The sequence below is a fragment of the Carassius auratus genome, chromosome 4 (assembly GCF_003368295.1).
Source record: "Carassius auratus strain Wakin chromosome 4, ASM336829v1, whole genome shotgun sequence".
In the NCBI taxonomy this organism is placed as follows: Eukaryota; Metazoa; Chordata; class Actinopteri; order Cypriniformes; family Cyprinidae; genus Carassius; species Carassius auratus.
In genome coordinates, this window is record NC_039246.1 from 26,680,737 (window position 1) to 26,705,992 (window position 25,256).

Here is a 25,256-nt window from a genome sequence, read left to right on the forward strand (position 1 = left end):
GAATGTGTCACGACGCTCTCGAACCTTCAACACTCAAGCCAAAGTTATATATGAGAAAATAATAATTGTACTCAGACATGAAGTTGATTACACTTAAATCTATTTGCAAGTCTCAAAACATTTTAAAACTGCCTGTCTGAAACATCTCGCTGGCCTGTGATAAACAATCAGACACTCTGGGTTCAAAAAAAGGCTGAAATTGAAGCATGAAACTGTGTGAGGGAAACGAACATGTGAGTCCAGGTGGAGCGATTGAGGATTAAGTCCGGGAGAAGATTCAATTTCCCTCCTAGTACATCAGCTCTAGCATAAACCCCGGCTTGGCACAAGACGGCGAGTATAAAAGCATAATTTCACCTCCACCCCTGCTCGCTCCTCGCTGCTCTCTAGACACACTCCTGTGGTTAGGATCTGAATGGAGAATGTTCTGTATGCAGAGAGCCGTCCTCCGGGAACGCTGGGATGGAATTGTGGGATACTGTCAGCGCACAGGCCGAGTTTTCAGCAATCAGCCTGAACATTTCATAAGTCATTTGAAGCATGCTTTGTGTTGGTCGAGCACGCTGTTATTTCTAAGAGTCATGCTTGTTAAATGTTTAGTTGAAAAAGGAAGTACATCGAACGCTTGGACTTCATGGACCTGCCAATCAACTAAAACAAGCAATTCGTAGGCCTAGCCTTTCATAATGTCACACGAACATGGTGCTTTATACAATACAGTCTGTTTTAAAGCAGCTTCACAGTAATAAACAGTGCTTATGTTGCAAAATGCATCGTTATGAAATCAATTTCAGCAGAAGACAATGGTGCCATTATGCAGCTCAGATCAGTTCAGTGTTGTTTCAGGATGTTGCAAAACGACTGCAAAGCCTGAAAAAGTCCAAAGACAACTTTCTCTACCCCTGAAATGACTTTCATTTATCGTTGGCATCACAAAGACATCATTAAGCCCTACCCCAATCATATTTCTCTTTTCACAGTGCAATCAAATGGATAACTCAAGCCCCGCCTACCATTTTTTCTTGTAAAATTTTCAGTTTTACAAAAAAATGCATCCTATTATAGAAGGAAATGGGAAATAAAGTGCAAAGGTTATGTAAAACGAAAAATTTAAATAAATGAATAAGAAAAACTTATTTCAATTAGTGGCCAAGGCACAATTTTTTATTTAGTTCAAGTTAAAACACTAAAATTACTAATAATATAAATATGAACTAAAACTAATACATAACAAGATTACTAAAAGCATCACTAAGGTATAAAAATGAAAGCTAATTTAAAATATAAATAAAAGTAATAGTACATAGACAATGCTAAGATAACCCTGACTGTGAACAGTTTAAAACACGAGTGACAGAGAGATGTACATGAGCTCAAAACTGTCTGAGAAATTAAATAATTTTTACTTTTGGGTGGACAGAAATCTGGACAAAGTCTGTATACAATTCTGCTAGCAGTTTAGTGCATAACCGCTCACAGACTGAGATTGCTTTGCAATTATTTGTACCCTAAAGAGATCCGAATGAACTGGGATTGGTTAAGTTTTATGTAATCCAAATGCAAAATGGACCAAAGGTCTGTCAGCATGAGCCTGCGGTGAAACAAACCTCACCGATATTTCCGGAACCTCATTAGCATCACATCTTTCAGCTAAACTGTATCTGTTTAGTTCAGCTGTTGCATAGAGACCAGAGTTTGACATGTTTTGGTACAGAGGAGCCAATCTGACCCAAAAACGTGCTCGGCGACTTTCCGCTGGGCCAGAAATCTTTTTCTTGGAAGAACAGCCGGTTCTAGAAGGGTAGCAGAGAACCGCTGAAGCGTAAAAGCAAAAAAGCCTCCTGTAAGTACAAGTGCATGCTTTTTAATTCCCCCCAATTACAGTAATTTATAATCACAACAATATTTAATGGCAGGTCAGTACACACAGTTCAATTTGGCCTTCATTACTGACCTCTGGGAGAAAGAACAATGAAGTAAAGCTGAATTCCCTCACTCAGGGTCACAGTGACCTTTGACCCCAGCAGTCAACAGCTGCTCTAAATATGGCAAAATCTGCCCACGTGGAGTGTTTTGACTCTATGGAAGGTACTCAGAATTCAGTTCTTACCTTTTTCTTGCAATTCTGAGAAAAATATCAGAATTTTGTGAAATAAACTAAGAATTAACTGAGTTTATATCTCTTGATTCTGACTTGTTTTCAAAATTGAAAGAAAAAAACTTGTTGTGAGTTACAGTATAATGTCAGATGCGGGATATGAAGTTGCACTAATGAGGAAAAGTCAGAACTGTGTTATATAAACTCTTTCTAACTTATAGAAACAATTGTAACTTTTTTCTCACAATTGCAAGTTTATATCAATGATTCTTTTTTTTTTTTCTCACAATTCAGAATTTCTCAGAATAGCGAGAAAAAAATAAGAACTCTATAAAATCAGAAAAGATTCTATAAACTCAGAATTCTGCCTTTTTTAGAATCTCTAGAGTTTAAGAATCTCATTCATGAATTCTTCTCAAAATTGCAATAAACGTACTTTTTAACAATTCTAACTTTTTGCGAAAAAAATTATTGTGACACAATATAAAGTTGCAATTTTTTTTCGCAATTGCGGGTTATTAAGTCAGAATTGCGTGATATAAACGTGCAATTCTGAGAAAAGACGTCAGAATTGCAAGATATAAACTTTTTTATCGCAATTCAGAGTTTATTTCTCGCAATTCTTTAACTTCTTTTCTCTGAACTAAGACGTAAACTTCCTATAGTGAGTTATAAAGTACAATCTGAGGAGAAAAAGTCAGCTCGCAGTTCTAACATTTTCTTACAATTGTGAATTTTTATCGCACAATTCTTTTTTATACGCAATTGTACGTTTGTATCACACTATATAGCAAAAGTCCGAATTGTGAGATGTAACATTCCAATTGTGAGAATGTCAGATTGTTGCAATTGCCTTGTTAATGTTTCATTTAATGGCAGAAGCTTCCATACGATCCCACTCGAACATCACAAGTGTAACTAAGGACAAATATGAGCATGAAGCTCTTTATCATCATACTCCAATTATTTATTTATGAGGCTCAGAGAGAATCAGAGCTATTGGCAAACTCTCAGGCTCAGTATATGTGTACACACTCGACTCGAGTGCTGGATGAATGTGTGCTCATTTTGGGCATTGAAGCAGGTGAGCGCTTGTTTTTAGAGCGTATGCTAATAGCCGTGTGGATGGTGGTTGGGCTTTGATGTCGAGGAGGCCACTCGCGACAGGAATGTGTAGCTGCGCTGTTTTTGGAAGCAGGCGAGCAAAACCGGCTTCAATTAAAACTGCATTCTGGACCGTTCCTTAATCAGCCTTTCAACTGATAAACACACTCCCCCTCCCCACACACACACACACACACACACACGCCCAATCGCTTTAGCGTCAGGAGCTTTAAATGTTCTTCACAGCCGCTGCATCTCTATGAAATCTGGCAGAATTCATTCTTTAAACCTGTCCTGTGTGTGACGCCAAATATAAGAAAAAGTAAAACACACACGTAGGTTAATTAACACGGTTACAGCCTGTCATATTCAAATGAGTGCTTCACACTTTAAAACTGCTTTAAAAAAAATACAATCTGAAATACTGACTGCTTTAAAAATCTAATATATCAATCTAGCCCAGTTTAACAAAGTAATGAATGAAAAACACAGTATATCTAAACAACAAAAGCTGCGAACAGTTTGATTGCTCTGCCATCACATCATCCTCACCCTATAACATAATCGACCCACCTTCTAAAAACCCTTCCCTGTTTCCAGCCTCTGCCTCATGCTCGTTAACTTCCTTGACTTTCCCCAATAATGCCAAATGAAACTATTTGTCATGTGTTTGACACAGGGGGGGCTTGCTTGCGACATAATTTGGTGCATGTTTGTCCAAATCCTGCCAGGAAAAACAGTGAGAGTCCATCTCAGCAGAAGGAACGGGGACTGTAGCACAAACGTGTGCTTTCACAAAGTCGAGCCCTGGGGGAAGTGAGGGGCCCGGGGCCCGAGAGATGACTGTGGACTCTCAGGTTTTTTTTCCCACCTCGCAGACATGTTTTCATAAACACCAGGAATGCATCAAAAAGGCACAGTCCAAGAACCTTCCTATTTTTTATTTTTTTTATGAGCGTCAATCCATCATCCACCAATCAGAGGCGTTACACAGTGAGGCTCCGCCTCCTCCTCAGTGTGTCATGGGAACACACAGTCTGCAGCGTTAGCTACTGTATCCACCACTGCAGCATGAGGGAATTGTGGGAAACATCTACATTGTCCAAAAATGTAACAGAGGACGTGAAATCATGAGCTGGATTCCAAGCATTGTTAATCTTTCCATCATTCTCTCTCTGTGATGAAGCTCGACTGAATAACTGCACGGCCTCAAACTCAATCCATGACGCATCTAGAGAGATTTATACGATCGGAGTGTTTGACTGGAATGATGCTGAACGTCGCCAACTCCTAAAACTGAGTCAACCTTTTGTCATCAAAGCAGAAAGAGTGAACCTCATGAAAGACATGAGATGCATTTCTCCTGAAAATCTCAATAGAAATATATATAAGAAAATTAGACTTGGTTTAGGACAATTAAAGGGGTGGGCCACTTTTTTTTGTAGGCTTGATTGTGTTTATGGGGTGCAGTCTTACATGTGTTAATGCTTAAAAAAAACCAAAAATAATTATTTTTCACATTTATCCTTATTAAAGCTTTGATACTTTTGATTTTTTTCTTTTTAAAGCACATTTTCATCTCATTATAATCTAGTAGAACATTTATTGTTTTGTAATTTATATATGGTGAATCTCATTGAATTGTTGTTACTATAATACATTAAACACTATAATGCAATATACAATATTTTCTCATTCACATAAAAAGATTTTACTTTACTGTCTATATTCCTTTTTAGTTACATTTAAATTAAATATTTTAAAATGTAAATTCTTTAAATTGATAATTCTCATTTAATTATCATTACTACAATACAATACACAGTACATGTAATAGTACAATATACACTATAAATTAATATTTTACTGTATAAAATCTATTTTTACTTAATCAGTTATATTTAAATTTAATATTTTATCAAATAATTTAAAAAGGTTTCATTTACATTTAAAATTTGTACTGTATGAAAGCTTATTATAGTTCGTTTTTATTTACATTAATTGAATGTTTTTTATTTAAATCAGAATTTTTAAACGTAAATATGGTGATTCTCATTAAATTATTACTATAATACTATATATAAAACACAATAAATGATTTGTAATATAATGCTAATTATAATACATTATATTCTAAAATACATGCTATGATATCAACAATATATTATATAGTACAAATTAATTTAAATAAATCTAATCATTACGCATATAATACGGTATTTAACGTATTGTGGTTTAGTAATGACAATTGCTTTATTTTCATGACAATAATAATACAAAAGTACATTTTAAAAATAATAATAATAGAAGATTAATTAATTAATTATGAGTTAATATATAATAATATAGCATCGGAGAAGAGCTCCCAAAACAAGCGGCCGTCTTTGACGATCATACAGAGTTATGAAAGCACATGTTGTATCATAGGTGCAGCATTCGGAAACACGAGCCAAGCCTTGAGAGAAATGCATTTGAATAGTTGTGAGGTTGTGCGACGGCATAATACTGAAATATGACTTTCATCAGCTGATGAGCGTTGGGTTTTCATAGGGACACGACGAGCTGACTCACTGTAATTAGGTTACGGAGTTTCTCACTCGTGTCCCACCGGCTGATGGATGGAAACGCTATGCCGAGAGCACATTTTAATACCCCAGATTTTCAAACCCACTTACTGTTCTCAGTCTTTCTTCAGAAGACAATACTCGTAACGCAATTACTGCGGGATAAAATTTGCCTGGCTCCTAAAATAACTCCCACAAAAAGACCCCGCTTCCAAGTAACTGTCTCGCCTGTCCTCGCTCGTGCAGGTGTAATCTCTCAGTTAATGCATACTAACGAAGAAACCGACCTAAACAAGCGTCCTAAACAAATTATGTGGATGTTTTAGACATATCCATGGAGATGTAGGATTCTTCACGTGGACGATTATGAGTAAAGCGTAACACAATATGCAGAAAACATCGAGGTGCTGCCTGGAGAAAGAGTGAGGTTAACCCTGTAAAGCCTGACATAAAAAAATAAAAAACAGTCAGAGAAATGGGTCGTTTAGACAGAAGTTTGCATGTGTTTTTGTTGATCATATTTGATATATGAGGATCATACAGGAGATGGGGCCCAAACTGAGCAAAAATATGCAATTTTGGAGAAAGAGTGAGATTATATTCTGATTCCTTGTAGTGTAAACGGTCTCGCAATTCCGAGTTTGGTAACACTTTAGCATAGGGTCCAATTCACACTAATAACTATTTGCTTATTAGCATGTCTATTATTAACATATTGGCTGTTTATTAGTGCTTATAAAGTACATGTAATGCATGACATCCATAATCCTACCCAATTCCCTAAACTTAACAACTACCTTATAAACTATTAATAAGCAGCAAATAAGGAGTTAATTGAGGCAAAAGTCATAGTTAATGGTTAGTTAATAGTGTGAATTGGACCCTAAAATAAAGTGTGACCATTTTGGGTTTACATCTAGAACTTTTGAGTTTATATCTTAGAATTCTAAGTTTATAACTTGCAATCCTGATCGTGAAATTCAGAGTTTATAATTTGCAATTCTAAGTTTATAATGTGAAAATCTGCACTTGTTTCTTGCAATTTTGTGGTTATATCATGCAGTTTATATCTGGAAATCCTGACTTTTTTTCCTAGAATTCTGAGAATACATTTCTCAGAGTACATCTCATAAATGTTTTTTTTTTTTGTGACCGTTTCTCACATTTCTGTCTATTATGTCAGAATTATGAGATTAAATTTTTTGATTGAAAGCCAAAAAGTCTAATTATCTGCCAAGTAAAATCAGCTGATTTAGCACAAAAGTTGCAGGATAAGTTACACGCAACACTTTAGAAATCCCAGCTCCCCAATAAACAATACTAAAAAAAGTGCTGATGCATCTAAAGAGTTAACCAGTGTCAAAGTCTGCGGTAACACTTTAGTATAGGGTCCAATTCACACTAATAAGTAGTTACTTATTAGCATGTCTATTATTAACATATTGGCTGTTTATTAGTGCTTATAAAGTACATATAATGCATGACATCCATAATACTAAATCCAGATACCCTAAACTTAACAACTACCTTATAAACTATTAATAAGCAGCAAATAAGGGGTTAATTGAGGCAAAAGTCATAGTTAATGGTTAGTTAATAGTGAGAATTGGATCCTAAAATAAAGTGTGACCAAGTCTGCACATCACTGGAGATGAAGCAGCTCAGACGCTGAGAGAGAGAGAGTGAGAGAGAGAGAGAGAGAGAGAGAGAGAGAGAAAGAGAGAGTAAGAGGTGGACTGGCTTCTAAAGTCCCGACTTCTCTTTTATCATACGCCTGGCTGCACAACTGTGCTCCTCCTAATTGTTTCCAGAAGACCCAGGGCTTGTTTGTGTCTTGCTGGAGTGGAAAATGCCCCGTTTCCTGTTCTTTTCTCTCGTTTTAATAAGGAAGTGGATTTGGCCACCTGTTCTAAGCCAGAATCCACAGAGGAGCGCTGGAGAATAAAAGGTGAAAATCTCAGCCGATTTTCCTTCGATTACTCGCACTCTCTCCGTCACTGTGACAGTGTGTGTGTGTGCGCGTTTATATCCATGCCGTCTTTAAATGCTCAATGTGTTCTACATTAGAGCAAATCCAAAGTTTCACACACTTCTGGACGTCAAGAACTCGAACTCGGCAGGTTCCATCACATCAGTGTTATAAAACCTCACTTGGACGTTTGCATCACATCCTGTGGATAGTTAGTGGTTGAATTCCAGGAAATTCATAGTTCATCTAAAACTTGTTTGTATTCACATACTCCCATTCTATTGCTAGATTACACTTCCTCGTGACCAAGAAAAGTGCATAAATCAACAATCCCTTCAGAGAACAGTACCGAAATACTTCTGAGAGTCATACATTTTTATTATGAATCCTAAATTATCTTAAATTATGTCCTCTTGGCTCCTGATAATCTTTCCGAGCGGTTAACTCTGACAAAGCGTCCATGAATTCGCTGTGCTGGAGCCCAAACACAATAAAAACACTGGTGATATGAGCATCTCTATTACGGTGTGACTGTATTACACATGAAAATGCCACTAGCAATAAAAAGAAATGTAACATTTTGAAATGATATCATTAAGATCATTAACCGTTACAGTCAAAATACTAATTCAAAACTATGCTAAAATCCAAACTGAAAGCTGAAATATTAACATTTTAGTGCCACAAAAACAGAAAAACAAACAAACAAATATATAAATAAAAGATTATGAGAGAAAAGAGGTAGCAATATGAGATTAAAATCAAAATATTACTTAAGCATATCACTTAATCTTGTATTATTCCAACTTTAATCTCATAATATTTTTTATTTATTTATATGTTTGGCCCTAAAATGGCGTTTTGCATTTTTCAACACAAATTAAAATAAAATAACATTGGCTACAAGATACTTTGTGATAGCTGCATATCAAGACAATTGAAACCTTTACAACCCATCTGTATTACACTTGAAAATGTCACTTTGTAATAACTACAAATTGAACACTATTAAGCAGCAAGTGCATTCATTTTGAAAAGACACATAAAAAAATGTAATTAAAACATCAAAACTATGCTTAGAGAAGGGCAATTTCGATTTTGGCCATTTAGGATACAAACAACTGTATCTCGGCATGATTTTATAGACAAGCGGCACTCGTTTTCCACAGAAAGCATAAAAATCCAGCGAATCCTCTGAGAGCCTTTCAGTAAAGCGATCTGAGTGTCAGTGCTGGACAAAGCTGGTGTAATAGCTCGCGCTGAAGCTCTGGAACCGCTAAATGACTTCCTAAGATCTCGCTCATTTCCTGTCGCAAATCTTTCTTGCAGCGCTTGGCCCACTTGGTCCTTTTTTCTTTTCGTGGCGTCCCTTGAGCGCCATCCAAGCTTTCTCGCTCGCTCGCTCGAACCCAGACGTCCCAATCTCTTCCCCCAATCTAATCTGCAGCACCAGGAAATCCAAGCGAAATGTGTTATTCCTCTTTCTCCACCCAAACAGCCCCACAATCCTTCCTCCAGAAGTGCAGGTGCTTGCGTCAGAGCCCTGATAAAGTGCACGGCTACTAACCCTTCAGGAATCCATTGATAAAGGGCTTTTTAAAATAAGCATAGAAAAAAAAACAGCTTATTGCCAGGTGTGATGGATTGTGGGAAAGCGAAACGGTCGCGTTTGCTACTCTTGAGATGCTTGTGATGATGTTACTGAAGCTTATACACAGAACCGGGCCATAAGAGAGAAGCACTGTGTATTTGGGCATGAACCCCATCTAGACTGTTTTGATTGGGCTGAAATAGGGGTGGGCGATATCTCGATATTTAAAATATATCGAGATATTTTTTAAACACGATATGGATTTTGACATATCGTATATATCGATATGTTGTTTATATTTAATTCTGATTCCGCCACTTTGCTTCTTTGCCTTCTCTGTGCTGTCCTCGCCCCCGCTCGCTCGCCCCCGCCTCCTTGCTTTTGTCTCCCTTCGCGTGTATAGAACTAGTCTAAAAAACAAAGTCTAAAAACAAAAGGACAACTGGCTCCATTATATGGAGATACTTTGGTTTTAAGGCGTAGGACGAACAGAAGGCAGATGTCTAACGTAGGGCCCAATGATTTCCGCGATGCAGAAAACGCGGACGGAATCCAGTCATAAAAACGGTATTTACAGTTTAACGCGGAATGTCACGGAATTGGTTAAATTTTGAATGAATTATCAAAAGTAGGTCATGCACTGAAATCAAATCGCAATATAGACTAATATCTGCAAATATTAACCCAGAAAAGTCTATTTAAATATGAATCCTGCATGTTCTGCGTGTCTGTGTTAACGAATGGCGCAGAAGCGCGTCTTCATTCATTAAACACACGGAAGCGCGTGATGCTCGCGCTGATTTCAGCGTCTTTCCTCTCACTGATAAAGATGTGAACACATGAGGAACATCTCCAGAACTGAACGAGAGTCACTTCATGAGCATCTGACCATTTGATTTGAGTAAAATTAGCTCATATCACATCATAGACTGTAGTATCACATACACAGAACTGTAAAGGTAAACCCGTCAAAATAAAAGTATTTGGCAGAAATATTTTACTATTGTTCAGCAGAATGTACATAGCCCACTACTACTATTATTAAAATGAAATGAACATATTTTTTTAAGGAATAATCACACAACATTTCTTCCATGTTTTATTTTTAATAGTAAATCCCCTTTGTTTACCAAAAAATAAAGTTAGCTTAATTTTAAATAATTAAAAGAAATTAAATAAATGTTTTATGCCTTCATTTGACAACCAGAAAAATGTAAATACACAGAATTTCTGAAGGGAAAAAATTTCACATAAGGCTATTTTAAGATTTTTTTAAACTAATTAAGTTGTTTTTATGCATTTAAATAATTACACATGCTAAAACACAGAATTAGGTAACAATAAAGCATATGGTGAAGAAAAAAAATAAAACGTTTCATAGGGCCCTAAACATGTAATATTTGGCATATTTGTTTTTGCAGTAGTTTTAGGGGGGTTATTTTTCCTGTAAAGATATCGAGATATATATCGCATATCGAGATATAGCAAAATATATCGAGATATATTTTTTGCTCCATATCGCCCAGCCCTAGGCTGAAACTCAAACTCTGTACGTGTTTGCCTCGTTTCTACACGACCGACCCAACAGATGCTTGCGACCAGTCTGCAGACAACCAATAAAACTAGTCCTAGTGTTAACCTCACCTATTCACTGATTATTAAAACTGAAACAACCTTGTGAAAGTTTAAATCAGTCCATCATGTTAAATAAGTACAGTTAATATTTTAGCAATGGCCTCTTTGATCTTAAAGTGACAGTACACCCAAAATTAAAATGTGTTCACTCTACAGTCTGAATGAGTTTCTTTGGTGGCAACCAAACAGTTATCAAATGTAAAATAACACCGCATGGTCTTCGCTGTATACATCAAATTAATAAGTTATGAAACCTAAAATATTAAATATATAAAATAAATGAAACTTAAAATATGCAATTAAAAATTATTTATAAATTAAATAGAAATATTATAACAAACGTAATCAAATAAAATAAGTATACATTAAACTAAAAATACTATTTTAAATGACTAAAGCAATTCAATGCAAACAAAAATTGATATAAAGCTGAATAGAAATATTTGTATAAAAAAACTAAAAAAATATTACATAAAACATTAAATCGTGGCAAGCCCATAAAATTACTGCCTTAAAAAATTATATATATATAAAAGAACTTATAAGCTAATTGAAAATATAAATACATACTACAATATCATATAAATACTAAGCAATATCACACGAGAAGCAGCGCAATATGGCTGTATATCAGCACAGCTGTGATTAATTAACAAACTGCATATTTGAAGTCTAAGCAATTATATTCTCACCTAAAAACCTTTTAAAACTATATTAATGACTCTCACTGTGAGAAATCCCACAAGTATAGTGAAACAAACAGTTGGAGTTTCACACTCTTTTCAGCCAATCAGATTTGAGGACCAGAATGTATGTATATTTAAATGCAAAACGGACCCCTTAAGACTAGATTAACTAGACCAAACTATAGTTTCCCAATCACATATCTACAAACCAGCTGATCTCATGAAAGGTCACAGGAGGTCAAGCGGGTTTTCTTGCTTACCTCACGTGTAAGAGAGTCGGCCGTGGACGCCAGACTGTGGATTCAGCAGGACGCTCGTCTTTGAACGCAGTGGTATATTTGAGCTAATGTCCTCCTGATCGCTGCCTCTAGTGCTAGTCATCAACCGCGGGAGAAAATTTGCCTATTTGGTCCAATAAGCTTGTGCTCAGGGCAGATGATGTCATTGCTCGTGTAACCTGTGCTCCATTACAGGTAAATAACATAACAGAGATGCTATTACAGATGCACCATTTAAAAAAACATCAGGCACTGCATATGAAACACAATCCTCCCTCCGGGGCTAGAAAAGCGACTGCTATCGTTTAGCGATAAGTACATTCGGTTTTATAGATGCTATTGTGAATCTGAGACTCTGATTAGCGTCCATGCTAATCTCCTGTGTGTCTCAATGGATTAGCCGCATGTGGTCAGGACTGTTGATGTATTTCTGTTCCTTTTCTGATTAAATATCTGCTCGCTCGCTCAGATTAGTATTTGTTTTTTTGTTGTGTTTATTTGTACTTAAATCTAGCCGTGGGCTCAGATAGTTCACTGCAGTGCAAACAAATAAAACAGAACATAAATCTGGGAGTTTAAATATTCAGACTCTTACTGACAACACACAATGAGGTCAGATGGGCTTTTCGCAAAATGAAATAACTATAAAGCTTCATGGAAAAGCCCTTTAGGACGGATAAACCCCACCTCTGTCAATTTATTAAAGACTCAAATGAAGCGTGTGTGTGTTTTTCTCTGAAAGTCAGAAAAGGGGCAAGGTATAACTTGCCTTCTCTGTAAAGGGTCAATGATAAACCATAATTATTAAGAAAGAAATATATTTTAAAATCTAGTTTACAAAGTTATTTTGCATTCATTTTGTAATCATACATTTTTGAAAAATATTCATACTATTTATAACAAAACTTAATGACTAAGAGACTATGATAATAAATATCAAGTGATGTAACCATCTAAACAAATTAATGATTAAATATTAAAATGTAAAAGTATAGAATAAACTTGATTAAAGTCTTCTTATGTTTTTAATACAGAACTAAATATATTAGAAATAATTTAAAGATATTTATTTCATATATATATATTATATATATATATATATATATATATATATATATACACACACACACAAGCATTTTTTTTGTTTACATTCATATTTAAGTCATCTCTTTGAATTTTAGTCAGATATGATAAATAAAATGTAAATTACTAAATAAAATTAGCAAAATATAACCCACCTTTATAATATATATATACACACACACACACACACACACATATACATATATATATATATATATATATATATATATATATATATATACATATATATATATATATATATATATATACATATATATATATATATATATATATATATATATATAGCACTTTTCCTTACTTGTGACTATATATTTTTTATTAATATTTAAGTTTTTTTTTTTTATAGCATTTACATACATTTTGAATAGAGCACTAGACATGAGTGTAACAGCACTGACCCTGTCATCATCCTAAATGAGATCATTTCTCTGCCAGAACATCTTCTGTCCTCATGAAAAACAGAGCATCGTTTGATGTCGAGACCTTTGCTCTGGAATCGCTCTAAACACACACAGCTCTGATCTTGCTTTCATCTTGGATCTGTGTCATTTTGCTAACATACGAGTTTCCCTTATTATTACCCTGCAGAGTCCATATAACTCTACTCTTCTGCTGTTTGCAACTCGCCAAGCCATATTAGCATAGCATCTTCCCCTGATGAACAAGACAGAAAAATGCAGCCATCACTCTGGACGACATTTATGATCAACAAAGGAACAGGTCTGGACTGGACCTGCTAGCTGTACGAGCAAAACAAGCACATTAACTAAAGAAGTTTTCATTATTTATGTGCTACCTGTGCTAACAACTGCAGGTGGGCCACTAATGCAGCATTTACTTCCACATCTTTCAAGCAAAGTTCCACGAGTGAGTCATTTTCAGCAGTTTATCGGAAACAAGCTGCTTTTCATGAATTCGTTTACCTGACAGGCAATGAGTGTGTTTAATACCCCTGTGATTTAGGGTTGGATACTTCTCTGCAAAGTTTAAAACACCACGTTGCCCTCTGCTCAGAGTTTGTTCTTAGATATAATATAGAGTATGTGAACTCTCCACCACCTAAGCAGTTTTCAGAAGCGTTTATGAAGCATCAGTAGAAGCTGTAGGGAAGTGTCCTATCTTTACCTCCGAGTTGCTCAACTTTACAAGCCTTTACAAGACCGTAAACACATCTGCAAAGCTCAAGCGTCACATCTCACCTTTAACCAGCTCTTTATTAACCATTTTAATGGGAAATCAGCAACAAAATATGTTCATAAACTTTATACCACCAAGAAACAACCTTCCAGGTAAAGCTTTGGTATTTTATACTTCTTAACACACAAGATGACTTCTGCTTTTCCCCTCACAATTGCTAACATACAGCAGCTTTTTTACATCTCGCAATTCTGACTTTATTTTACAAGAATTCTGAGTTAACATCTCACAATTCTGACTTTTTTTTCCTCCAAATTCTAATTTTAAATCTCACAGTTCTGTTTTTCTCTTGGAATTCTGAGTTTAAATCTCACAGTTATGCCATTTCTCTTGGAATTCTGAGTTTAAATCTCACTATTCTGCCATTTCTCTTGGAATTCTGAGTTTAAATCTCACAGTTCTGTCATTTCTCTTGGAATTCTGAGTTTAAATCTCACTATTCTGCCATTTCTCTTGGAATTCTGAGTTTAAATCTCACAGTTCTGTCATTTCTCTTGGAATTCTGAGTTTAAATCTCACAGTTCTGTCATTTCTCTTGGAATTCTGAGTTTAAATCTCACAGTTCTGTCATTTCTCTTGGAATTCTGAGTTTAAATCTCACAGTTCTGTCATTTCTCTTGGAATTCTGATTTTAAATCTCACAGTTCTGCCATTTCTCTTGGAATTCTGAGTTTAAATCTGACAGTTCTGCCATTTCTCTTGGAATTCTGAGTTTAAATCTCACAGTTCTGCCATTTCTCTTGGAATTCTCTGAAATTCAGTCTCACAATTCTCTTGGAATTCTGAGTTTGAATCTCACAGTTCTGCCATTTCTCTTGGAATTCTGAGTTTAAATCTCACAGTTCTGCAATTTCTCTTGGAATTCTGAGTTTAAATCTCACAATTCTGCCATTTCTCTTGGAATTCTCTGAAATTCAGTCTCACAATTCTCTTGGAATTCTGAGTTTAAATCTCACAGTTCTGCAATTTCTCTTGGAATTCTCTGAAATTCAGTCTCACAATTCTCTTGGAATTCTGAGTTTGAATCTCACAGTTCTGCCATTTCTCTTGGAATTCTGAGTTTAAATCTCACAGTTCTGCAATTTCTCTTGGAATTCTGAGTTTAAATCTCACAATTCTGCCATTTCTCTTGGAATTCTGAGTTTAAATCTCACAATTCTGCCATTTCTCATGGAATTCTGAGTTTAAATCTCACAGTCCAGCCATTTCTTTCGGAATTCTGAGTTTAAATCTCACAGTTCTGTCATTTCTCTTGGAATTCTGAATTTAAATCTCACAGTCTCACAATTCTGTCATTTCTCTTGGAATTCTGAGTTTAAATCTCACAGTTCTGCCATTTCTCTTGGAATTCTGAGTTTAATCTCACAGTTCTGCCACCTCTCTTGGAATTCTGAGTTCAAATCTCACAGTTCTGCCATTTCTCTAGGAATTCTGAGTTTAAATCTCACAGTTCTGTCATTTCTCTTGGAATTCTGAATTTAAATATCACAATTCTCTCATCTGTCTTGGAATTCAGAGTTTAATTCTCACAATTCTAATCTTTACTCAATTCTATTTCTTAGTTCTTAAAATTATGAGTTTCCATTTTGCAATTTTTTTAGCAGTTTTTTTTTTTTTTTTTTTAGCAAAAGTTAGTCTTCACTCTCCGAAATTGAGTTACTATATCGTCTTGCAATTCTGACTTTTTTTTTTTTTTGCTCAGAATTTAGAATTTATTCCTTGCAATTCGGTTCCACCTTCCATAGGTTACAAAATACTAACTCTATTAAAATTGTAACACTGCAAATCCAGGCTAGAGGTTTGATAACCCGAAGACTAGCAAACCAAGTTCACAATCCGATTCTTTCAGCTATTAGAGAAGATAATGTGAGAAATCATTGTGGGTTAATGTGTAAAAAAATACCTTCAGGCTGTGTAAGGGGCTGGAATGCAATAGAGAAACACTAAAGGGGGAAGTTATGGGTGAGCTTATCAATCAAAAAATATACAGTTCACATAAACGACAGCAATAAACGCTCGGGCCAGGCTGTGAGCGCGCTTCCGTTCCCACGAGCCAACCGTCTCATGTAGTTCTACAACACAACCTCATAAAAATCATCAGCACTGTCGGACCGCTCTGAAATCAACAGCCCTAAACCCACGTCATCAATGGTCTCCAGCCCGTCATAATTTACAGCTTAGTGACTACGTGCCTTCATGGTCCCGCAATGACCACGAGACAATTAGCAGAGAATATTTGCCTGCCATCACCGCAAGGAGATCTCTTCAACTTAAATGCTTCTGACAACCAAATGATAGGCTGATGATTTAGAGGCTAATTAATGAAATAATACAATGTAGGCTCTTGCCACACTTTAATGTGTTCAGTATGGCGCTGGCTGATAAATGGGCCCTCACCTGATTGATTGGGCCAATTAGTGCGGGTCCATTCTTAAATCACTCTGGGAAAAATAACCGCTGCTGCGCTCCAAATCCAAACGGTGACCGAATACATAAAAGGAGGCCATAACTGGATCAAAAGCAATGGAAATGAACACAATACTACAGGAAAATGATACAATCTCACTGGGCAAGTTACACTGATCAGAGTTTGCTGAACTGTTCATTGATAAAGTGGGATTTCACTGTTGGCTGATCGCTGAGAGATCATTTTTCTAGATTATTCATGTTATTCTTTTCCTAAATAAGTAATGTTTAATTAATTAAAAGAAAAAGCTTAAAGCATTAACAATGTTTTTTTTTTTTTTTGAAAAATTTGAATATAATATAAAAGTCATTATTGGATTGGTTAACTTAAACGATTAAAAATCTGTGACAGCTCTTTAATTAATAAAGCTAAATATAAGAAGATATAAATAATAGATAAAAAAACAACAACAACAACAAAAATATAGCATCGGCAGACATTAATACATTAAACAAAACTAAAAACGAATGATTTGAAGAAAGCACATAAAATTACTGGAACTAAAATTAAATTGAAAAATGAAAATAAAAATTAATTAATAAACAACAGTATATAAATCAGACTAAAATAACACTGAATATAATATAATATAATATAATATAATATAATATAATATAATATAATAAATCAGTGTCAGAAAAGTATTAAAAATCATTACTTTACAAAGCTGAATAAAATAAAAAAGCACTTACAAAAGTACTAAGACCTAAAGTAAAATTAAATAGAAAATTTAAAATATTAGAAAAGCAATTAATAAATAAAATAACAGTGTATGAACCAAACTAAATACAATATATGATATAATATAATATTTTGCTATTATTAAAATATAATATTTTTACATGGCGTTAATGGCAAAACATTTACAATGAAGACAGTTATTAAGTTAACCAACAGCATTCTTTCTGGATAAAATGATGTGAGATGAAATAGTCTTATTAAAAAAAAAATATATATAAAAAACTGGACTCTAGTATGGACAAAGATCCTTGTACTAGGATTGGTCTATTGGGGTCACAAGCCATATTTGATAATATGCGTCTGGTGTTTGGATCTGACCCTCGATGTCTGTCTGCAGAGACGCTCTCTCATCTGACAGCTTTAGCCAGAGACGTTCAGCAGTCCAGACAAAAGGCTGCGTATGCAGATCCCATCAGCCACAAGCCATCATATCACTGACCGATGTTTACAATAGGGTCATAAAATATCAAAAACAGGAACATCCTTGAAGCCTGTAACTTTCAGAAACCCTAAATCTTCATGCCAGCCGGATGTATACGGTCGTGTGAGGTCAGCGCTTCCCCAGGGCCAGACGCACACAACACTAAACGCCTGCGTTTGATGCTCACGCGGACTGAAAGCCAGCATGTTCCCCGCGACCCGACGACGGAGAGGATCTTACTGCTAGTGACAGGCCTGTCCCCAATTCTGCTCTCCAGCTGCAGCCCGTCATCCAAACTACTTCCTGTCCCAACACCGGATTCCGATGCTTCAGACTTCAAATAGCAAATTTAAGATGCCGAAATAGCAAATGTCCAGGTCATGTTTCAACAAAGATTTCACTCCAAAGTCAAAATAAACAAAATGTCTATTTTGCATGAAGAAAGATGCAGATAGTAAGTGCATTTTGTCATCCCAATCTAAAAAACCTTCACCTGAGAACCAGCCATCAGAAAGTGGAGGAACTGAAGGATATGTATAATGATATCCAGTTACAACGTGGCCTTTTTAAAACTATTATTGAGACTGAAGGCAGACAAGAGCATCATTTGTACTATGCAGTTCACCATTTATGTATAGAAGCTTGTTTCTGCCATGGAATAAGAAAAACGTAAAGGTAAATGTGACTTTTTATCTCACATCTGAAAAGTTCTGAAGATATAGATTTTTTTTTTTCTCATTACAATTTTTGGCTTATATCTCACATTTCGGTTTTTGTTTTGTTTGCTTGTTTCCACCATGAAACAATAACAATTAAGATAATTGCAACTTTTTTCTCCAATTATGAGTTTATATCTCATGTTTCTGACATTTCTTCTTTTTCTCAGAATTTCAGTTTTTATATGAGTTTATATCTCATAATTGTTTTGAGAATTGCAAGGAAAAAAAAATGAAATTACCTTATTTGATTTTATTTCAAATCTATCTTAACATTGGTTACAATTAACCAATTTTCACATGAATACTAACATATAACAATATTATTATATTACATTATAACTTTGTCCCCAAGTGCAAATTTTTTATTATTACAGTTGTCTTTAATTCTTAATTTTTAAAGAATTTACATTCTTTCTACAAATTACAAATATATACTGTTGACTACTGTACTGTATATACATGTATACACATGTGTCTAAGCATGTGTGCTAACCATTAAGTGCAAGGCCATGACTCTCATCTAAAGCAGGAGATGGAGGGATAAGTGTCAGTCTTTTTTTGTCCAAAGATGTTCAAGAGTCGTTAAGTTTTGTAATGATCATCAATCGTTAATGAAAACGCCTCCAGAGCTCCGGCACTAAAACTAAAAAATGCAGGAGTTTAAACTCACTTTCATTCTCAGGCTCATTAAAAGCACGCTCATAGAGCGATGAGTTTCTTCATGTTGGACATGAAAGCGTCCTGACTCGAGGAGGTAACCCGTAGCTCTTTAAGCATTGCGAGAGCAGCTGCTTTCTGCCGTCTGGCCCTGTGATCTGACACATCGGGGAGTTGGACTTCACAGCTCTGAGAGAAACGCCTCGGGCGTCTGAAAGGACCGAACGCGTTTCTCACATCTACAGCCTGAAATCAAAAATGAACAGCAGAGCATCAGAGGAGGGCAAGCAAACGGTTGGTGCATCCACTGGACTTCACTGAGGGTCACGCTCATATTGCTCATGTTTTCCACCCAAAGCGGGGGATGATTAAGGCAATGATGACGAGAGAAGAGAGACTTCTTGATGTACTCACACCCACGTCATTCCAATCCAATATGATGTTATTTTCCATGTGAAACACAAAAGGATTCAAGAATTTGCATGTATATGAAATGCACATGTTCACAAAAAGCCTCATAAACGCACTATAAAAGCAGTCCTGAGATCATATGATGGCTTTGTATGAGGAATGGACTGTTAGGATAGATTTATGATGCATTGCACAATATATCATTTAAACGTTTGGGGTTGGTAAATATTTTAAGGTTTTACAAGAAGTCTCTTTTGCTCACAAAGCCTGCATTTATTTGATCATAAACACTGTAAAAGCTGTAATATCGTGAAATATTATTATTGTTATTTAAAATAGCTGATTTCTATGTGAATATGTTTAAAAATGTAATTTCTTCCTGTTATCAAAGCTGAATTTTCAGCATTATTATTCTAGGCATTATTCAGCTTCACAAATCATTCTGATATATTGATTTGCTTCTCAAGAAATAGGATTATTATTATCATCAATGCTAAAAACAGTTGTGTTGCTTAATATAATTCATATATTTTTGTGAACATTTTCAGGATTCTTTGATGAATAGAGAGTTCAGAAACAACATTTATTTGATTTTTTTTTTGTTACGTAAACAATTTCACTGTGCAATTTTATCAATTTAATATATACTTGCGGAGTATTAATTAATTTTTTCCCCTATAAGATTAGTGACTTTTAAACATTAGTGTATTTGTGATATATCAGTTATTGATTTTATTGATATTGGATATTTAATAGTGCATTGCCTTTATCATCTAATACTTAAAGTGCACTTAAAAAAATAGTAATTCATATAATAATTTAATAGATTAATGACAATGTAACCAGATCTCAAAATTAATATACATTTTGCAGAGTACACATTATCAAATTGTGATGCCTAAATGGACTTTTAGCTTTTAATAATTTAATTTAATTTTGGAGCATGACAGGCACATGAACTAATACATATATATATATATATATATATATTTTTTTTTTTTGCCTTTTTGGAACAAGACATGCATTAAGTTTCTTCAAAATGAAATATTAACAGCACTGAAATGGCACGAGTGAGAGTAAATTGTTAAATCTATTACAAGTTCTTTTGCTCCAAACATACAGACCATAATGAAGGTGCAGATGCAAAGTTTCAGTCTTTGATTGTTTGGGAGCACCAGAGATTTTAAGTGTTACGCACATACTTCCATGCTCTTTGGCTTTGAAGTCCCAGAATCGAATCTGGTTTCCATTTTCATTAACAATATAATGTTCAAAGAGACCTGTGGCTCCCTCGGGCTGCAGGAGTCAGGTCAACCTTGACACAGAGTTTGCGACAGGGACGAAGGTCTCCGAAACCAGCTTAATTTGTCCTCTTTAAGAGAAACATTAGCCAGGTCACCCTCAGCTCCATGAAATGACATGATTCACAAGGAAGCTTACGTGACGTCAAACGCCTCCCGAGAATCTCGTAGTGTTTCTCGTAGTGTTGGAGTCACTCCAAACAATCGGTCTGATCGAGAAGAACTCGCTTCAGAAACATGACGTTTGTCTTGAGTAAATCATTTCATGCACAGAACTACACTCACTTTCATAATCTTCATGGTAATAGTCACCTCATTGGCCTAAACACTAAACCCACTGTGCACTTTATTTATCACACGATTCATGCTCTACAGCTATTAATTCTTAAATAAGATCGAATGTGTATATAATTTATGGTGCCTGCTTAATATAAGCGCCGTGTGGATTTGCAAATGAGAGAGGGCTTGGGACACGGCGTGAGCCGCTGGGAAGGTCAGTTGGAGTGTAACTAGTAACCCTGATCTTGATCACAATTCCTAGTACTTTCACTTCCTCCATTAAACAAGCTGATTGATCATCTCGCCATTAAAAGATTTCTGATAAATCAAGCATGCTCGCATACTTTTGGACACACTTTACAGTAAGTCCCTGATTGTTACAGGAATGGTTCGCCCAAAAATGAAAATTCTCTGAAATGTACTCATGCACCCACAGGTCAAGATGTAGATGGGTTTGTTTCTTCATCAGATTTGGAGAAATGTAGCATTCCATCAATTATACACCAGTGGATGCTCTGCAGTGAATGGGTGCCGTCAGAATGAGAGTCCAAACATCTGATAAAAATATCAGAGTAATCCACACCACTCCAGTCCAGCAGTTAACATCTTATGATGTGAAAAGTTGCATGCTTGTAAGAAACATATCCATCATAAAGGCATTTTAACTTGAAAATTGCTTTCTCCAATTAAAAAGTGTTCAGATCTGAATCAGAGCACTTAATAATTGATTTGTTTCTTACATACATGCAGCTTTTTGATTCACAAGATGTTAATTGGTGGACTATTAACGTGGATTATTATAATGTTTTTATCAGCTATTTGGACTCTTATTCTAACGGCACCCATTCACTGCAGAGGATCCATTGTTGAGCAAGTGATGCAATGCTTAATCTCTCCAAATCTGATGAAGAAACAAATCCATCTACATCTTGAAGTTTGAGGAGTAAAAGGACATTTTCATTTTTGGATTAACTAATGTTAACAAACAGAACCTATGAAGTGTTACAGTTTTTTTCTTCTATTTGTAGTAGCTCAGACATTCCTGTACTTTTATCCTAGAAGACGATCTTGTTGTAGTCCCTGCTCTGTGCTGGAATGTGCTGTCGTATTTATTTAATTTTCATATAGATATATGCATCTATCTATCACCGGTCAACTCTACGTGCGCAGCTTTACTGGCCAAGCAGGAAAGCAACACGAGTGCTAGCCCAAACAGAGCATGGAATGCATAAATTCATGAAGAAATATTTAATGAGGGAGAGAGTGGTTCACGTTTATCTGAGAAAAGAAACACAACATCTCAGTCACAGAGAAAGTCGAAAAATAAAGCAGGGATCTTTGTTATTACTCATACTATTTTTGCAGTATGTTTGCCCAAATATGAAGCACTCATCCTAACACACAACCCAGAATAATACATCCCCACAGTGCAAAGCACTCCACTAGACCTTAAAGGGATAGTTCACCCAAAAATGAAAATTCTGTCATCATTTACTCACCTTCACGTCGTTCTAAACCTGTATGAGTTTCTCTCTTATGTTGAACATAAAAGAAGATATTCTGAAGATTGCTGGTAATCAGGGCCGTTTCTAGCCAATTTGATGCCCTAGGCTAATCCCTATTGGTGCTATATATATATATATATATATATATATATATATATATATATATATTTCTTTTCAGACACCAATTTCTTGTCACATTCAAATTGGTTTTCACAGGAACAACACAAATTTGTGGAGATTCTAACCATTGTGAGTTCCAAAAATCTGAATGCATTATTTGTGAATTGACTGTTAAGAAACATGTTTTTTTTTTTTTTTTTTTTTTTACAAATTATTAGCTGTATATCATTGTGTTGACACTATATGCCTGTATAGCCTTATGTAACAATCCTTAGTAGTGAAGACAATGCACATAATTTGCACATAAATCACACAAATTAATTTGATCACATTTGGCTTTGGATACATGTTTAGATATTATAAATGGCTACTTTTTATATTTATCAGGTTTTTGTTCAATTGTTTTGTTGTTGTTGCTTGAAACATTGATTTAAAGTGTCAGTTATTGCATTATTATTTCAGTCAACCCTATAAAACCCTTTGTTACCAGTAATCAATGCACCCAATTAATCCTTTGCTACTCATTAACAGCCAATTTCCCTCTTTAAATAATGTGAGACACTGCCCTCTACATGAATGATGTTGTTTCCATTAAGTGATTGATACAGCATTTCTACACTTCTGTAAGGATGCACTAAACTCGACAAAGCTGTTTAATAAACGATGTGTTGATCTCATGAATTAGCCAATTTGACTTTACCAATATTTTTTAATTGGCCGTAAAGTTTATATGGGAATATTGCATGACGTACATTGGCGCAAAAACGCACACAAATACTGCCTAAACAAAGTATTGATTTTGTGCACTTTATTTACTGTACCAAGCAAAATTATGAAATGTTATTGCGATTTAAAAAACAAATTTTTATTTTAAATATATATTAAAATGTAATTTATTCCTGTGATCAAAGCTGAATTTTCAGCATCATTACTCCAGTCTTCAGTGTCACATGATCCTTCAGAAATTATTCTAATATGCTGATTTGCTCCTCAACAAACATTTATTATGAACATTAACATCATATAATATCAATGTTGAAAACAGTTGCTGCTTATATTTTTGTGAACAAAGTTCAAATGAAGACTATTTGAAATTAAAAGCTTTCATATCCTTTTGAATCCTATAATAAAAGTACATTCTTTCCAACTTTTGTGTGTGTGTGTGTGTGTATATATATATATATATATATATATATATATATATATATACACACACACACACACATATAGTGTGCATGTAAAAGTGAAGTCAGTGTTAAATTCAATTGCAGTACTAATATGCAAGTAAGATCAAAGGACAAGCATTAAAGCAGAAGGAAAAGAGACTTTCTGTCCAGATAGATGGAGGCTCTTTCTTGACGTTCAGAGTTATGTCACCTTTACACAAGATAAAGTGAGCTTGAGAGTCGTGATGAAAGTTTAATATCTCTGGAGGGCTTGATCAGAGAGCGCAGCCATCAGTCAAATCTTCACGGAAACACACTGTGCTCCATGTGTTCAGATGACCCCATCGCCCCGCCGCCGGATTACGGGATATTTACAATAATTCACTCTCTTTGTCACCTGCCCGCCGGAGGTGAAATCATCCATTATCACGCTCGAGCTCTGACGGGGGCACACTTTTATTTCAACCAATCATTTCTTCATCTCCATCTGCTCTTGCCTGCACTGCTGACTCCACTCTTTTGAACCAGCAATTTTCTTTTTTTGCTTCTGGGAGCAGAGCCTGTATTTTTACAGCGTAATTCTCTGTGTCATTATTTCAAATAGGCTGCAGGTAGAGAGAGAGCGAGAGCGAGAGAGAGAGAGAGAGAGAGAGAGAGAGGGAGGGAGAGAGAGAGAGAGAGAACCAACAGCCAAACAACTGATGATCTGACAACTAATACGTATAACTTTATTTTTTAAATTTTTATTTTTTTTTACATATTGTTTCAAAGCGGCTCCACATTTTAAACAGGAAATAACTGTTAATGCACGTAGTAAAATGTTAGTACATGCAGTAAAACTGCAGGCATGTAGTAAAATTAATCAATTATGAAACAAATTCAATTACCGCCACAAAAAACATCTGTACAAGATAAAGTGACGTTATTCAGCTGATCATTACAAACTGATAGCTGAATCAAAGTTCACTGTTGATTTAATTCAGTTTAATAAGTTTCAATGCTGTGAAATTCATCAATTATGAGGAGTTCAATTTCAACTGTAAAGCAGCTTATTGGCATCATTATTCTGCTCAGTTCAAATTTGATTCAATTTAGTTCATTAACTTTTTTAATGTTGCAAAATTAATCAATTATGAAACAAATTCAATTTCAGCTTTATAAGATAGTGTCGTTATTCAGCTCAGTTTTCTTCGTAGTTGATTCAATTTTGTTCAGTATCTGCATTATTTTAGTAAAATTAATG